This window comes from Podarcis vaucheri, assembly GCF_965113315.1.
Source record: "Podarcis vaucheri genome assembly, chromosome: 15".
NCBI lineage: Eukaryota > Metazoa > Chordata > Lepidosauria > Squamata > Lacertidae > Podarcis > Podarcis vaucheri.
Window position 1 is genome coordinate 41,049,616 of NC_138753.1, and position 16,099 is coordinate 41,065,714.

The 16,099-nt window shown below is 44.6% G+C and overlaps 1 protein-coding gene and 1 long non-coding RNA gene across 5 annotated transcripts in view; one reads left to right on the forward strand and one right to left on the reverse strand.

The window, feature by feature from the left end:
• LRRTM4 (leucine rich repeat transmembrane neuronal 4) overlaps positions 1–16,099 on the forward strand; it is a 414,996-nt gene that overhangs the window by 30,204 nt on the left and 368,693 nt on the right. The gene's annotated exons all lie outside the window — the stretch shown is intronic.
• On the reverse strand, positions 6,982–11,148 carry LOC309519357. The gene is made up of 3 exons (XR_014213816.1): positions 11,114–11,148; positions 9,064–9,164; positions 6,982–7,485 (listed from the first exon to the last, which is right to left on the reverse strand). It is a non-coding gene; the product is annotated as an uncharacterized lncRNA (long non-coding RNA).

Here is a 16,099-nt window from a genome sequence, read left to right on the forward strand (position 1 = left end):
ATTCAGCCCTTAGCAACAGAACATTGGTGAATGTCTCTAGCCCCTCACAATTTACTGTGCATTTCTATAGAATGGTGAACTCTGCCAGCCAGGGTCATTCTGGGGTGAAGCGGAGGTGAAGGAAGAAACCCTGATCTTGCCTAAGGTTGTTGACTCTCTTTCAGTTCATGCCAATTTTGATTCACTCTTTGAATGTCTGGAGGGAAAAGAAACACTCCATGCTCCATGCTTAAGCTGATGTGCTTAATAGGAACGAAATAGGAATGAGCATTCTACTTTGAGGAAGCTGTCAAGTGTCTTAAACTAGCGACGTGTGATTCCCCTCCTCCCTTCCCAGAGAGTGAGCAGTTCTCCTTGTAAAAACATTTGGGGGTGTCAAGTGTTCCTATTGTGTGCTCAAAAACCTTCAAGGGTTTGCTTTCAAGAATGCTTAAAGAACCGAAATGAGTGAAGCATGCAGGAAGCAGGGGATCAGCCTTGCAGGCAGCAGGTCCAGAGTTCAATCTGCAGCATCTCTAGGTAGAGCTGGAAAAGATTTCTGCCTTGAACCCTGATGCCAGTCAATGCAGAAGGTGCTGAGCTAGAACGACTTGATATAAGGCAACTTCCTATATTCCTATGTAGGGCCACTCCTTAAAATGATGCTCCTGAATCTTTCTCCCAGCAGGTATATGAGCATCACTTATGTTTGGGTTCATGGCATTTGAAGTTTTCTTACAAACTTGAATTGGGATACTATGCTCCTCAGCAGGATATGTCACTTCAAATCATTCTCTGGGATGCCGGTTCTTGCTATGGACAGGCCACAGAACATAAGAAAAGCCCTGCTGGATCAGACCAGCTCATCCGGCATTCAGTTCTCATGGTGGTCAACTAGATGTGTCTGGGAAGACAACAAGTAGGACCTGGGGGCAACAGGTGTCTGCTCCTCTGTGTTCCAGAGGCATGCTACCAGTGGATGGAGGTAGACCATCATGGCTAGAAGCCATTGAGAGCCTTATCTTCCTCATCTTCCATGATAAATTGTCTATTGAGCCCTCCTTGCACATAGATTCCATGCCCATGCATTTTATTTGTCTGTTTGTTGTGGGAAGAGAGTCCTGGCTGCTAGTACAGGGTGAGAGGCAAACTTCATTTGAACTAGAGTGATGCTTGCCAGATGCAAAGGAGAGCAGGGCTTCTGCACCTTAAACGGCTGCACAGAAAAGTTAATTTCAGTTGGTGTAGCGCAGGTATCCCCAAACTCGGCCCTCCAGCTTTTTTGGGACTACAGTTCCCATCACCCCTGACCACTGGTCCTGTTTGTTAGGGATGATGGGAGTTGTAGTCCCAAAACATCTGGAGGGCCAAGTTTGGGGGTGCCTGGTGTAGTGTGTCATGCAAGTTCAAAAGGGTCTGGGCCCAACTTGTAATGAGGTGCTTTTTAACATGAGGATTGACTCAACTGCCTCCCCTCAAAGTTTGCTCCATTGCTTTCTTAAATGGCCCATGTACTGTAGTTAAGGGATTCTAGAACCAGAAACGTTTGAAGATTATTTTGTTTGATGACATCCTTGACATTTACGTAAAGCAACCTAAGGAGAGACTAGATATGTGCAAATCTGTCTATTTTGTTTTCTCTCAGTTTCTCATTTTTCCCATCTTAAATTGGGTTCGCTACATTTTCACCTCAATCTCTCTCTCTCCCTTTCTGGAATCCTCATGAAAATTCACCAGCATTTTAGCGTGATTTACTACTAATATACCTTAGAGTCCTGTTTCTGAATTACTGAGCCATATAACCTTGAATCAGATCTAAACTGTGTAAGGACTTTGGAACAAATCCTTTGGGAATAATCAAGTTGAGTGTCCAAGTATCATGTTGAAGGGTGGAAGCCAGAACAATAGAATGGGAGCATTAGTGCTCATAAGTACACCTTTATGCACGTGCATATTTTTTACCTATGCAGAAACATCTATATACTTGTATGAGAATAGCATAAGATCAACAACAAAATTGCATTCTTCTTCTTATTCAATATAGTGGCTTCTACACAGTTTACAACAATAGCAATGAAATATGTCCTCCTGCGGATGTCCTCCTGGAGACACCTAGTTTGGTTGTCCTAGGGGATTTTAACATCCATGCCGACACGACCTTACAAGGGGCCGCTCGGGACTTTGTGGAAAGCATGGCCTCCATGGGGCTGTCCCTGAATAGGTCTGGCCCAACTCATAGCCATGGACATGCCTTAGACCTGGTGTTCACCTCTATGGATGTTGGTGATCTGACACTAAGTAAAAGCGAAACCAAAGAAGTGCCATAGTCAGATCACTTCCTGGTGCAACTGGACTTCTCCACGACCCTTCCCCTCTGCAGAGAGGCGGGACCGATTCAGATGGTCTGCCCCCGCCACTTAATGGATCCAAATGGTTTCCAGAGAGTGGTAGGGGATGTTTTATCCCATGTTGATGGCCTTTCAGCTGATTCCTTGGTGGCCCGCTGGAATGTGGAGTTAACCAGGGCTATTGACTGTTTGGCTCCAAAGCGCCCTCTCCGATTGCATGGAGCCCGGACAGCCCCATGGTTTTCCACAGATCTGAGGGCAATGAAACAATCGTTGAGACGGCTAGAGTGCCGGTGGCGGATAACCCATTCTGAATCTGACCGGACACGGGTTAGAGCTCAATGTCGAGCCTACCAAGTGGCGATAGCGACGGTGAAGAAGACTTTCTTCACCGCCTCTATTGCATCTGTGGAAAACAGCAGCAGGAGACTCTTTCAGGTGGTTCACAATTTAGCGGAACCACTTGCTCCATCAGGGCCCAGTAGGGGCAACATGATCTCCTGCAATGACTTTGCAAAGTTTTTTGCAGATAAAGTCGCTCAGATTCGAGAAGAGGTAGACTCCACCGTGGGAGCAGGGCCAGGGCGGGAGAATGCTAGAGTCCTGTCTAGTCAAGTTGTGTGGGATCAATTCCAATCTGTTACCCCCGAGGATGTGGACAGGCTGCTTGGACGAGTGAAACCAACCACTTGTCTCCTTGATCCTTGCCCATCCTGGCTTATAAAAGCTAGCCGGGAAGGACTGGGCGATGGGCTTCGTGGGGTGGTGAATGCTTCCCTCCATGAGGGAGCCTTCCCAGACTCGCTGAAAGAGGCGGTTATTAAACCGCTTCTTAAAAAACCATCTTTAGATGCGGCCACGATAGCCAACTATCGCCCAGTCTCAAATCTTCCATTCTTGGGCAAGGTGATTGAGCGAGTGGTTGCTGAACAACTCCAGGCACGCCTGGAAGAAGCGGACCATTTGGATCCCTTCCAGTCGGGATTCAGGCCTCATCATGGGACTGAAACTGCCTTGGTCACACTGGTTGATGATCTCCGGCGGGCTAGGGACAAAGGTGAGAGCTGTTTCCTAGTTCTGCTGGATCTCTCAGCGGCGTTTGATACCATTGACCATAACATCCTTCTGGACCGTCTTGAGGGGCTGGGAGCTGGGGGCACTGTTATACAGTGGTTCCGCTCCTTCCTCCTGGGCCGTGTTCAGAAAGTGGTGGTGGGGGATGAGTGTTCAGACCCCTGGGCCCTCACTTGTGGGGTGCCTCAGGGTTCTGTCCTCTCCCCCATGCTTTTCAACATCTACATGAAGCCGCTGGGAGAGATCATCAGGGGATTTGGGCTGGGTGTTCATCAGTATGCGGATGATACCCAGCTCTACCTCTCTTTCAAATCAGAACCAGTGAAGGCAGTGAAGGTCCTGTGTGAGTGCCTGGAGGCGGTTGGAGGTTGGATGGCGGCTAACAGATTGAGGTTGAATCCTGACAAGACAGAAGTACTGTTTTGGGGGGACAGGAGGCGGGCAGGTGTGGAGGATTCCCTGGTCCTGAATGGGGTAACTGTGCCCCTGAAGGACCAGGTGCGCAGCCTGGGAGGCATTTTGGACTCACAGCTGTCCATGGAGGCACAGGTCAAATCTGTATCCAGGGCAGCTGTTTACCAGCTCCATCTGGTACGCAGTCTGAGACCCTATCTGCCTGCGGACTGCCTCGCCAGAGTGGTGCATGCTCTGGTTATCTCCCGCTTGGATTACTGCAATGCGTTCTACGTGGGGCTACCTTTGAAGGTGACCTGGAAACTACAACTAATCCAGAATGCGGCAGCTAGACTGGTGACTGGGGGCGGCTGCCGAGACCATATAACACCGGTCTTGAAAGACCTACATTGGCTCCCAGTACATTTCCGAGCACAATTCAAAGTGTTGGTGCTGATCTTTAAAGCCCTAAACGGCCTTGGTCCAGTATATCTGAAGGAGCGTCTCCGCCCCCATCGTTCTACCCGGACACTGAGGTCCAGCACCAAGGGCCTTCTGGCAGTTCCCTCACTGTGACAAGCCAAGTTACAGGGAACCAGGCAGAGGGCCTTCTAGGTAGTGGCGCCTTCCCTGTGGAACACCCTCCCACCAGATGACAAAGAGAACAACAATTACCAGGCTTTTAGAAGACATCTGAAGGCAGCCCTGTTTCGGGAAGCTTTTAATGTTTGATGTATTATAGTATTTTAATATTCTTTTGGAAGCTGCCCAGAGTGGCTGGGGAAGCCCAGCCAGATGGGCGGGGTATAAATAATAAATTATAATAATAATAAAAAATAATATCAACCAATAATTAAAATACACAATAAAGCAAGCCCATTAAAAAGCATATCCATTAAAACAGTTAAAAGAGCAATTAAAAGTATTAGATCAGAAAACAAATACAAGTCAATGGATTAGCTGAATACATCAAGCATAGTTGGATCTCTTGTCGAGGAAAAACTATAGAAAACTTGCCCCCACAGACCCAATCAAGTGTTTGAACTCCTAGAGGTCCCTCTGAATGCAATGAGATGCAAGTTTGTGCTGGCACCAAGCACAGTTCCGACCCTTGTGTTTTGCTTACAAGCTGGCACCACGTGTAGCAAGCAGAGCTTGGGGCCAAATATCTTCTGTGATACTTGGAAGCTTGATGATAACAGAAGAAAATGTGACCCCGACTCCCCTGAAGTAATTAATTTAAGGTGCTTTTTCTTCTCCTAATTAGAGTTCCACCGAAGCTGGGTTATTTTCACTTGCATCCAATTAAACACTCAATCCTTTTGCTTCCCCCATATGTTACTGTCTGATAAACTTTCTTTAGGACCGCAGCCCTGTTGAGAATAGTGCTGGATTTAATTCTTTTGTTTACACATAATGTATCCCTTAGTTGAAGTCTTGTTGTCTTGCCTAAACAAAGGTATTTCAATCATGAGAAGAGTTTCATAGCAGCTTAGGGCCAGAGTTCCTGTGGTTTTTTTATGTTTATCAATCATGCTTTGTTTGCAAAACGGAGAATTTTTTTCCTAGAGATAAATTTGTTACAAGAGAAAAGGACAAGAGAAGAGACACCTGATCATGCTCAACTTGATTTACAAAGGATGCTGTTGCTCCCATGTCAGAATTAGCACAGACTCTCCAGTTTCTATAGGAGGGACAAGGCTTAGTTTCTAATCCCAAAGTGTGGAATGGAATCTTGTTTTCTCTGCATATAGATATGCACATATAGACTAAGGTGCTATGCAATTAACAGCATGCCATTTCACACACTGAGGGTGCTGAACTATATAGTGGTACCTCAGGTTAAGTACTTAATTCGTTCCGGAGGTCCGTTCTTAACCTGAAACTGTTCTTAACCTGAAGCACCACTTTAGCTAATGAGGCCTCCTGCTGTTGCCGCGCCGCCGGTGCATGATTTCTGTTCTCATCCTGAAGCAAAGTTCTTAACCCGTGGTACTATTTCTGGGTTAGCGGAGTCTGTAACCTGAAGCGTATGTAACCTGAAGCGTATGTAACCTGAAGCATATGTAACTGTATTTTGAACTTTTTATATCTCAACAGCAGCTGGGAGCATTTTTTTTGGACCTTCTGAGCAACCCTTTGGCGGCCCATGGCAGTGGTGGGCAGGGCCAGAGGCAAAAGTAGGTGGAGCAATGTGTGTGTGTACAGTGGTACCTCGGGTTACAAACTTTATTCATTCCGGAGGTCTGTTCTTAACCCAATACTGTTCTTAACCTGAGGTACCACTTTTGCTAATAGGGCCTCCTGCTGCCGCCGCACCATCAGCGCTCGATTTCCATTCTCATCCTGGGGCAAAGTTTGTAACTCGGAGCAACTACTTCCAGGTTAGCGGAGTTTGTAATCCGAAGCATTTGTAACCTGAAGCGTTTGTAACCCAAGGTACCACTGTATATATAAATCTATCATTCACACAACGATGCGTACCTTCATACAGAGGGTTAATTTCCACACACACAAACACCCTTGTGTCCTCCATTCAGGCAATCAAGATCCATTGACATGACTAATTTAGGTCCATTAATCTCAGTGAATTTACTCTCAGTAGGACTAGCCTTGAGATACCACCCATAAGCAGCATCCAAGGATGCAGTCTAGCTGGCAAACATACTCAAGGAGCATGTCAAATGAGTCTAGTATGGGGTGATCCCTGGGGAGAATCCCAAGGGCCAGACAGAGAGGTCTGGGGGCCAAATGTAGCCCTCCCGGACTGAGGTGCTCCAACTCTGTTGGCAAACAGTCAAGCTGCATTGCATTGTTCTCCCTACCCCCCCAAAAAATACCTTCAAGCAACAGTCTTGACTTTAAAATCAGTGGGTTGGGAGGCTTAACCAGAGTCAATGGAATACAGCAGGCTGTTTGGGTATCTACTAGAGCGGGGAAGCACGAGGTACTGAACTTTAGTATGGAAATTGAATTTTTGCAAGCATTCCTCTCTTTTTGTCTTTGTGTTGTTGGAGAGCATTCATCACTTGGTGTCCACAGCCTCAAAGGATGATCTGAATGAATTAGAACTATCATCATAAAGCCAGGCACCGATTCCGCATCCGAGTTTGCTGTTCCATGCACACAGTGGAGAGAGCAGCAAGTACTCAGGTGATGGTGAGAAAGGGCATCCAATTTTGCAACCCTCCTGAGATATAAGATGTTGGAAAGAAGCCTCAAACATTTTTCTTACTCCTTTTTTTTTATTGTAAAAGGAGCTTTTGACTTAACAAAATGACTCACTTTGGCTGAGCTAGAGCTGCTTTTGAAGTTGCATTTTTACCCACATAGAGAAGCTGTCAGAATTTAGCTGAAGACAACGCTCAGGGTACCAATTGTGATGCTGTTTAAACTCTCCTGTTTGATTTTCTGGTCAAAACAGTAACACATTTCCCACCAAACTACTTAGATTGTACAAACTTTCACCCCTGTTTGCCCAAGGTGTTGTTTCCTCTTTACTGAGGAGTGCTTCAAGCTGATGCTTTGTTCTTCTTTCAAAAATAGCTGCATGAATGAGCACAGTCAATGGAAGGATCATGGAGAGGCTGCAGCGGAGTGACAGGGCACATGGTTTGCATGCAAAATATTCCAGTATCTCCAGGAAGGGTTGGGGACAACTTCTGTCTGCACCTGGGATCTTAGCTCACAGCTACACCATACATATAAAGAACATATGTAGTTTAGTCCTCATATAATTATAATTCCCAGCACCCTTAATAAACGCATTCCCAGGATTCTTTGGAGGAAGCCATGTGCTTTAACTGTATAGTACATTTGCGTGCCAAGGCCCCATGACCCACAGTTCCCTGGTGGATAATCCACAAACAGACACAAGTATTTAGGTTTATGGGTTCAAATAGGGCACAGATGTGAGAGGTTTGGCTTAGGCATTGGGTGAAGCCAGGCTACATTTCAACTCCCGCCCATCTGCAGAGAGTCTAAAGGTAAAACCATTGGGGTTGTGGCATGGCCCTAGCCCACGTCTGGGCATCAGTTCGAATCCACGCACCCTGGATTAACAGGATGCCCTTAATGAGGAGGGGCAGGAGAAGGCTACAACCTCCCCTCCATACAAGCAAAGGCTTACCCAATGCCTAACCTCACAAAGTTGTGCCAATTGCTACAAAGCAGGCGAAAACCAAATGCCTGGTGCCAATTTGCCAAATGGAAAAAAATCCTACAATATGGCAGCTGACATTTGTTCATAGCAAGGTTGTGTCATAGCAAAGCATAAAAAAGAGGGTGGGTGGGTTGGGAGATATGGCAAAGGGCAAGAGAGGGTGGCTCCCTGCCTGCGCTGTGGTTTAAAGCTCCCATGGCTATGCTGATGAGACAGCAGGGCCACCCCTGGGTGGAGCCCTGCTCAGCGCCAGCAACATGGCCTGGATGGCAACGAGGGAGGTGTCAATCTCTGCCCCCCCCCATCGGATCATTGCAGGGGCCCAGAGCCTGGTTGCAACACCACCCACCAGAAAAGGTGAGTGGAAATGTGACCATAGTTAGTGCAGAGAAGGGATGGCAAAATCTTACTGTTTGGGTTTCTCTCAGTTTCTCAGGTTTACATTTCCACATCAATTTGCATTTCTTTTTTAAAAAAATAAGTACTCATGAAAGCTCATCAGTATTTTAGTGCATCCTCCCCTTTTATGTCTAATATAATGCATTTATCTATGCAATTTTCAAAAATGTGTGCATTTTGTTTGAAACTACTTTTAATATTGTGTTTTAATGTAACCCACCCTGGGACACTAGGGTGAAGGGCAGGCGATAGATCGATAGATAGATAGATAGATAGATAGATAGATAGATAGATGATAGATAGATGATAGATAGATGATAGATAGATGATAGATAGATGATAGATAATATTTTTAATGCACACTTGAACCTAGCATATGCACTTTTTGTATACACTACACTGGAGAAGTGCGTTGCAAAACTTGACAAAGTGGGAATTTCAAAGAATGGTTGTGTTTCAGATTGTGTATTGTTCTGGAAAGTATGAACCAGGAAAGTAAGCCTTTAAATGTGAACTGAATCATATTTCTCTCTCATCCCTAGTGAGCTAGAGGGACAAGGCAGCTTCTTGTGTTCTTATATAGTGAACAGGATGGTACCCTTTCCCCCCACTATGCAATTATTTCATAACTGGCTATTGTCATGGTAGAATCTCAAACAAGGCCTGAGGAGACCCAGGTTCAAATGCCTGCGCAACCATGAAACTTACTGCGCAAACCTTGGCAAGTCACTTTCTCTCCGTCTCGCCAACCTCACAAGGTTCCTGTGAAGATAACATGGGGGAAGAACCCTGCATTCTGCTGCAAGCTCCTGGGAGGGAAGGAAGGATAAAAATGTATAGGGGTGGAATACATCATTGAAGAAAAGTGTTTTCTGGTGAAATAAGTGCAAATAAAACAGTGAACATTTTTGTAAGGAGGGTAGAAAATGTCAGAAAGAGAAGGATTTTTTTCAACAAATAGTGAGTAGGGGGGTTAATTTTTATTTTTTGCTTTCATCCTAATTCTAAGCGCACATTTCCTCCAAAATATGAGCAGAAAAAAAGAACATTTAATTTCTAGGTTGCATTTGCTAAATCAGTGTTTATTATCTGGAAGCCAGTGTTAGGCATATTCTCACTTTGTCTCCCCTAGGTACACCAAGCTTTGGTTTTCTTTCAGAACTGTGTTATTTTAGACAGAAAGGGATCATGAGATCCCACCCCTCCATTTTGCTCTGCCTTTGAATGTTAATTAAAGTGGGAGCAAATGCTGCTTTATTCCCTTTCCAAAACATTTGCTTGAAACTATTTGATCATTGTTTGTAAATCAAGCAACATGATGACTATCAAAGAGAAAGCTGTTAGACACTTTCTTCATCAGCTGTCTTCCTTCCTTTGTGTCAGATTTGATTATCTTTTTTAAAGAGAGAGAGAGAGAGAAAATAATTCTACCTGTATTGCTCAATCTGTCTGCTTTTGTTTTGATTTCTCCTTCTATACAAGAGATTGGAAGGTGGGGAAAGCCTAAAGCTTAAAGAACCACTGGTGACCTCCCTGTTTACCCATGTAGTTCACAGTTTACCCAGAGTCCACAGTTCTCACTTGTTCAGCCCACCGGAAAAAAACTGGATAGAGCATCCTTCTGCTTGGTAATGTCATTCCCTGACATTGCCTTTGTTTCAGTCACTGGCACTTTCAGGGAAGACTTTGATAAGCATCTGCCCTCCTCAACAAGCTGATTAGAATAAGTCTTGCAGAAACCAGCCTGCAAGAGTTCAGAGTTCTTTGCAAGCCCTCCTTCGCATGTTAAACCAGAGCTCCTTGTAAATTTTCCTTCGCACAGTATTGTTTATTGTTGACATTTCTATGCTGCTCTTCAAGCAAGCTCCCAGAACGGCTTACAAAAAAGAAAAGAAAAACTGTAAAAACATGCAAACAACAAACGAGGTACAGTGGATTTATTTTATATTTTTTAAGTGGCGTAGAATCAGGAGCAGAGCCAAAACAGCTTAAAAACTATCTTAACAACAACTCTGGGAAAATATTGGTCTAAAAATGACATCCCTGAGGGATGCATTCCCTAACTGGAGTGCCACAACTGAGAAGTCTTTTCCCTTGTAGTCTTCCACTGCACTGCCACAGCATAGACAGATGAAGGAGGGCCTTTGCGAATGACCTGAAGTGTAGGACAGACATATTTTAATTAGGGATTGTGTGCATTTAAACCTACATAATTCAGACAATACAATACACAACCTGAAAGACCATACTTCTCTGAATTTTACAATGGAGTTCTCTAGCCAAGCAATGCATGTTAAATGAAAACAGCATGCAGAGCAACTGAGAGAAACAAAAGATTTTTCCTAATGTTAATTACTACAAGACTTTGCAAACATTGAGTTGCTGGTAACTCGGATATGAGGCCTTGAAACCTTAGCTCATTTGCTAACAAGACTATATTGAAAAGTATTTTAAAATATAAACTTGTTTTGCAGTAATATGTCAATCATATTAGCTTTATTTGCTGTTTATGGTTACATAGTTATTTGCCCTAGTACCATGATTCTCCCTGTAACCTTCCCTTTCCCTGGTAAAGACCATTCTTTTTCTCCATTTCATAGTCTCCAACTGCCCTGAAAATGACGAGAATCCCTTAAGTCATCACGACTTCTCACTTTGTCATGCAGACAAATGAAAGCTTTTCCTCCCCTTGCCCCCCCTCCAAAAAACACTTGAAAATAAGGGAACAGCAGCCAAAATAAGGGAGCTGCAGCCTCACCTGTTCCAGGCACTCCAGTCTTCCTGTCCTCCTGCAGTCTGGTCAAACTCATGCTGGTAGCTTCGGGAACACTGTCCAACCAACTTTGTAACCAGATGTTCAACTGAATAGAATCTGAATCCCATGCACCACAAGGCCTATGCAGCCTCAACTTAAGATGGCTCCCCGGCCTGGCTTGCACTGCAAAGTTTGCAGCAGCACGTGCAACAAAATGGCGTCTAGCATTCAAAAAACCCCTCAGCTTGCATTAACTAGCCACACACACACAGCCTCCCCCCCTCGCCACGAGATTGCCAGTCACCCAGCATTTTAGTCAACCAGCTCCTTTCTTTCCCCCCATAAGTCAATTGAAGGAACCTCCAAAACAAATTCAAAAGCCCCCCTCCCACGAGATCTCCTTTCCTTTTCCCCCACCGCTCCAGACAGACCTTTTCGCCGGCAAGGGTGAGTGGGCCGTTGATGATGTATCCATCCAATTCTGATCCGAGCACTCAGCACAGGTATGTTCAACTTCTGAGCCCCTCTGAAATCTGATATGAGTTTTCCTGTTTTGTGCATTTGGGTGAAGAGGAGTCCCAGGGCAGCTGGGAGAGAGGGTGCCTGGGCTGGGTATATGTGTAGCTGATCCATCCGGGATTCACCACAGCACCAGGATGCTGCGGTTGTTTATACATGCATAATTTGCTCAGAAATTGGAAATACCGAAAAAAGGGAAGTTTATGTATCCCCAAACTCAAAAATGTATATGTTCCTGGACTCCAAAATAAACATATCATACAATGGTAACAAAAATGGCCGTTCAAAGTTGGCATTCTTCCAAAATACTCATAACTGTGTAATCTACACACACACACAGTTGTATCAGTGCTTTTTCTGGGGGTACTCAAAAGGAAGGCAGTACTGCCCCCCTTTTTATCTAGAAGAAAAGCACTGGTTAAAAGTGTGGCACTGTAACAATTTCATGGTGAGTGCTGGGCTCCCTTTTTAAAAAGAAAAAAAGTACTGGTTGTGTTTATTGATTTGGGGTTTTCTTTCCCCACAAAGGCTTCCCTAAATGCAGTACATAGATTCAAAGATTTCTGTGCTCAAAATATTGCAGCCTTGTGTGTTTTCTCTGATAACTTTTGTACTTGACCAAGAGGAAATACTCAAGCAGTGATACCGATGTAGAATAAAATGTCCCTATATTCACCTGAGGAATGTTGGAGAGTATGCCATTTAGGAAACTCTTTCTTCCCAGGCCTGTATAGGAAACCTAATATCCTTTACAACACAAGTTCAAAACAGTTGTCTGCTGTGAGGCAGCATCAGTGCTTGAATGTTCAAGAATATTCCATTGATGACTGCAAGACTGAAATGCTATGGAAAGAACTTGACTTTTGCATAGCAAGTGCATAGCAAGTGCATAGCAGGAACTTAGGAAGCAGCCTTATACTGAGTCATTGGTTCAACTTGCTCAGTATATTCTACAATGACTGGCAACGGCTCTTCGGGATTTCAGAGTGGGTTTTCTCCCAGTCCTATGTGCAGGTGCCAGTGACTTAAGCTGGGATCTTCTGCATGCAAACTAGATGCTCAACCACCGAGCTATGACCCTTACCCCAAATGTAATCTGCAGGGATAAATACTATTGACTTTTGTACATGAAAGATTTGTGGGTAGCATGTTTCTCTCTTTGCCCACACAGCCCTACTGGGTGGCGGTGGGGTCTCTCTTATGGCTGCCTTAACGCCTCCTTGAATTAATGAGCTCCTCTGTGTCACCTAACACTCAGTTGGCTACTGCCTCCTGTTGGAAGCGAGCCATGTCTCTGTGCTCAGATATTCTTCGAAGTAGCTAGACAGCAGGGATTGGTATAGAATCATCTTAATTAGCGCACCCTGGTGGGAAGTGAAATGTGCCAATTAAGAGATTATCCCTTTCCTCTGATCATCAGAGGGATGTACTGTGACAGAGAGAAGCAGGACCCATCTGAAACTGGTGGAAAAACAAATGAACAAACAAGGCAAAGGGAAATTTGAGAAAGCGGAGACATGATAGACGTGTATAAAACTGAGGCATGGTCTGGAGGAAGAGAAGTTTTTCACTCTCTCTAATTACTAGAATATGTGGTCATCCAGCAAAGATGAACTTTGAGAGATTCAGGATAGACAAAAATACTCATCCACACATCAATGTTGAGCTAAGGCTGGGGAAATCCATGTTTAAACCACTACTTTAGGGTTGCCATATGTCCAGGAATTCCTGAACATGTCCTCTTTTGGGAGTCCTACATGCCCATCTGGTGGGAATTTTACATTTTAAAGGAAATGTCCTGGACTTTGGTTTTTTTTTTTTTAATGTGCATTGGCAGCTCTGGTTCAGGCTTTGGCTCTGGGGTAGGTTCACTTGTGGGTGGCTTGGGCTCGGCAATGGTGGGGCTATTGGGCAATTGCCTTAAAAAGCTCAAGAACGTTTTGTGTCCAGATTTTAACCTCTTGAAATATGGCAACTCTACACTACTTGGCCATGAAGCTCATTAGGAGACCTTATTTCAGTCCCTGTTTCTCAGCTTAACTTGTCTCACAGAGATGTTGTGAGGATAAAATCAGCTGGGAGTCATGCACACTACCTTGCGCTCCTTTAAGGAAAGACAGGATAGCAATACAGCGAATGAAACAAATATATTGTTGTAGATAAGGCTGTCAATCAGGAACTCCATAGCCCCAAATCATGATTTAGTCACAATTTTCTCAGCTGTAAAGCCCCTCAGCCTCAGTAGCAACATGGGGATACTTGTTGGCATCCATCGGTCTCAAGAGTCAATGGGGTGCACCTCCACAGCTCTAAACTAAGAATGGCAATAATATGCCTAACAACAGGTGACTTTAAGAAGATAGGTGGAGAAGCTGCAGGCACCTAGAATGTGGCACATAAGAACGGCCACGAAAGTGCATGAAGCCAAGATTTCTGTGGTTTCCAGTTCAATAGTAGCATTGCACAGTGGGACAAATAGGGTGGAAGGCATGGAGACAAGCAGCATGTGGAGCCAGAATGAATGATGGGCAGAGCAAAGCAATTCTTCATTTGTTTACTTCTGAGACTAAAGAGGAGGAAACTGACGGGTAATGTCAACCCTTGGGCTAGTTATAAGTAGGAAGGCAGGGAGATGGGGCTGGCTGATGGCAGACTGAGATTGGTGAGGCCGTGCCCCATTTGTCCAAATGGACCACCCTCTATGAGTCCTGCACATGTTCAGCAAGGTACTAGGCCCTTATTGATCAGGCCCCCCTCCCAAGACAGTCAATTTTGTGTAATAATAACCCCAGATGTACATTTGTTCTGCTAAAAAAGAAGGGGGGGGGGCGAAAAGAATTCCTAGCCAGACTATGGTGTTTAAAGAACTTTCATTATTTTCATTAAACATTACAGCAACAAATATACCCACAGAACATTATTTCAGTTACAAGCTTGTACAAAACAAAGCATAGTTCATTGGATGACCACAAATTCTAATATTATGAGAGTAAAAAGGGGGGGAAACCCTGTGATCTATTAACTTGCTCTTCACCATGCATAATTTTATAAACATCATGCTCTCAGTCAACTCCCCTCTTACTTAAAAATGCCCCCAATGCTAGAGCATTTCCTTATATATTTGAGCTTCAATTCCCTGATCATTTTGGTTGCTTTCCAGCAGATTCTAGATTGATCCTGAAATACTGTGAGGCTTCCAATGCAAGGAGATGTGTTTGTTTTGCCTTGGAGAGGTTGGAACGTGTGTGTGTGTGTTTAACCTTCTCATGGGATTGCTTCTCGGCAGAATGCACAGGCACTTGAAGGGAAGCTTTTGCAAATTGGAGGAAAATTGGTTCTTATATTCATTTAGATTGCCAGTGTGTTATAAATGACTAACGCATGAGCAAAGAGGCATCTAATTTGGGGTTCAGGAGCAAGTCTGCATTAGTGTGGAAGTACAGTGAATTGCTGACATTTAGAGAAGCAGTTAGTGGCATTGCATCTCCCTTCTCTCCCACTCACACACCCTTAAAAAAGGCAGAGCTTGAATCTGCAGAGCCCTGGCAAACATCACAATGCCTACTGGGGGTTAAATTGTAGAATTCACTCCCACAAGACTTTTTGGTTCTATTCCAAAAAACATTTGATGGACCAGGTCCCAATCTATTCCACTCTGCCCAAACTGCTGGGTAGATTGAATGTATTCTGGACATGTATTGCTAGACATTTCTGAGGACACACTGAAGGCACTGGCATGGTGAGTGGCAGTGGTATCAGTGCCTCCAACAGGTCAGAGGCCTCCAGGTGCAGCCTGCCAATGCCTTCCTGTGATATTGGCTTTGTCTCTGATGCCCTGAGCACTCCAGCTTGCCAAAGGAGAGGTGATATTCTGGCGCCTCGCTAATCATTTAGATATATGAGGTGAGCCTCCACTATATGCATACTGCATGCAAAACCAAGAATGGGCATAGAATTCTCAAGAAAACAGGGGAGCTGTACTAGATTTTAGTAGGGGCAGAATTTTTGATAAGGTAGTCCTTCCAATCTTTTCCTGAGGGCTGGCCCTACTATTAGACAGTGTGAGGTAACCACCTCAAGCAGTATATCCTTCTCTGCTGTTCCTCTTGAGCTTCTTGGCCATGTGTTTCTGTTGGAGACCAGAGTTGTATGTGCCTGCTGCCCTCAGGTGTGGTGAATGGCACCATCCTGTTTCCAACATTGAATTAAGTTTCAATTGCCAGTCCCACTGGCTTCTGCACATGTGCGCTTTATCTTGTCCTTTGTCTCAGGCTGAAAAAATTCCCTGGGTGAGGCCTGCCTCTCCCTGCCACTGAGTTATTAAGGACCAAGAGCTTTCAGCAGGAGCTTGGCAGCATTGGTAGGTTAAACTAAGTTGCTAAACAGACCCTGGAAATAACCCCAAACATGCTTTAAATCAAGCCAGTTTTCCAGGGCAGGGGAAGTTATCCCTGTACAATGAGTATATTA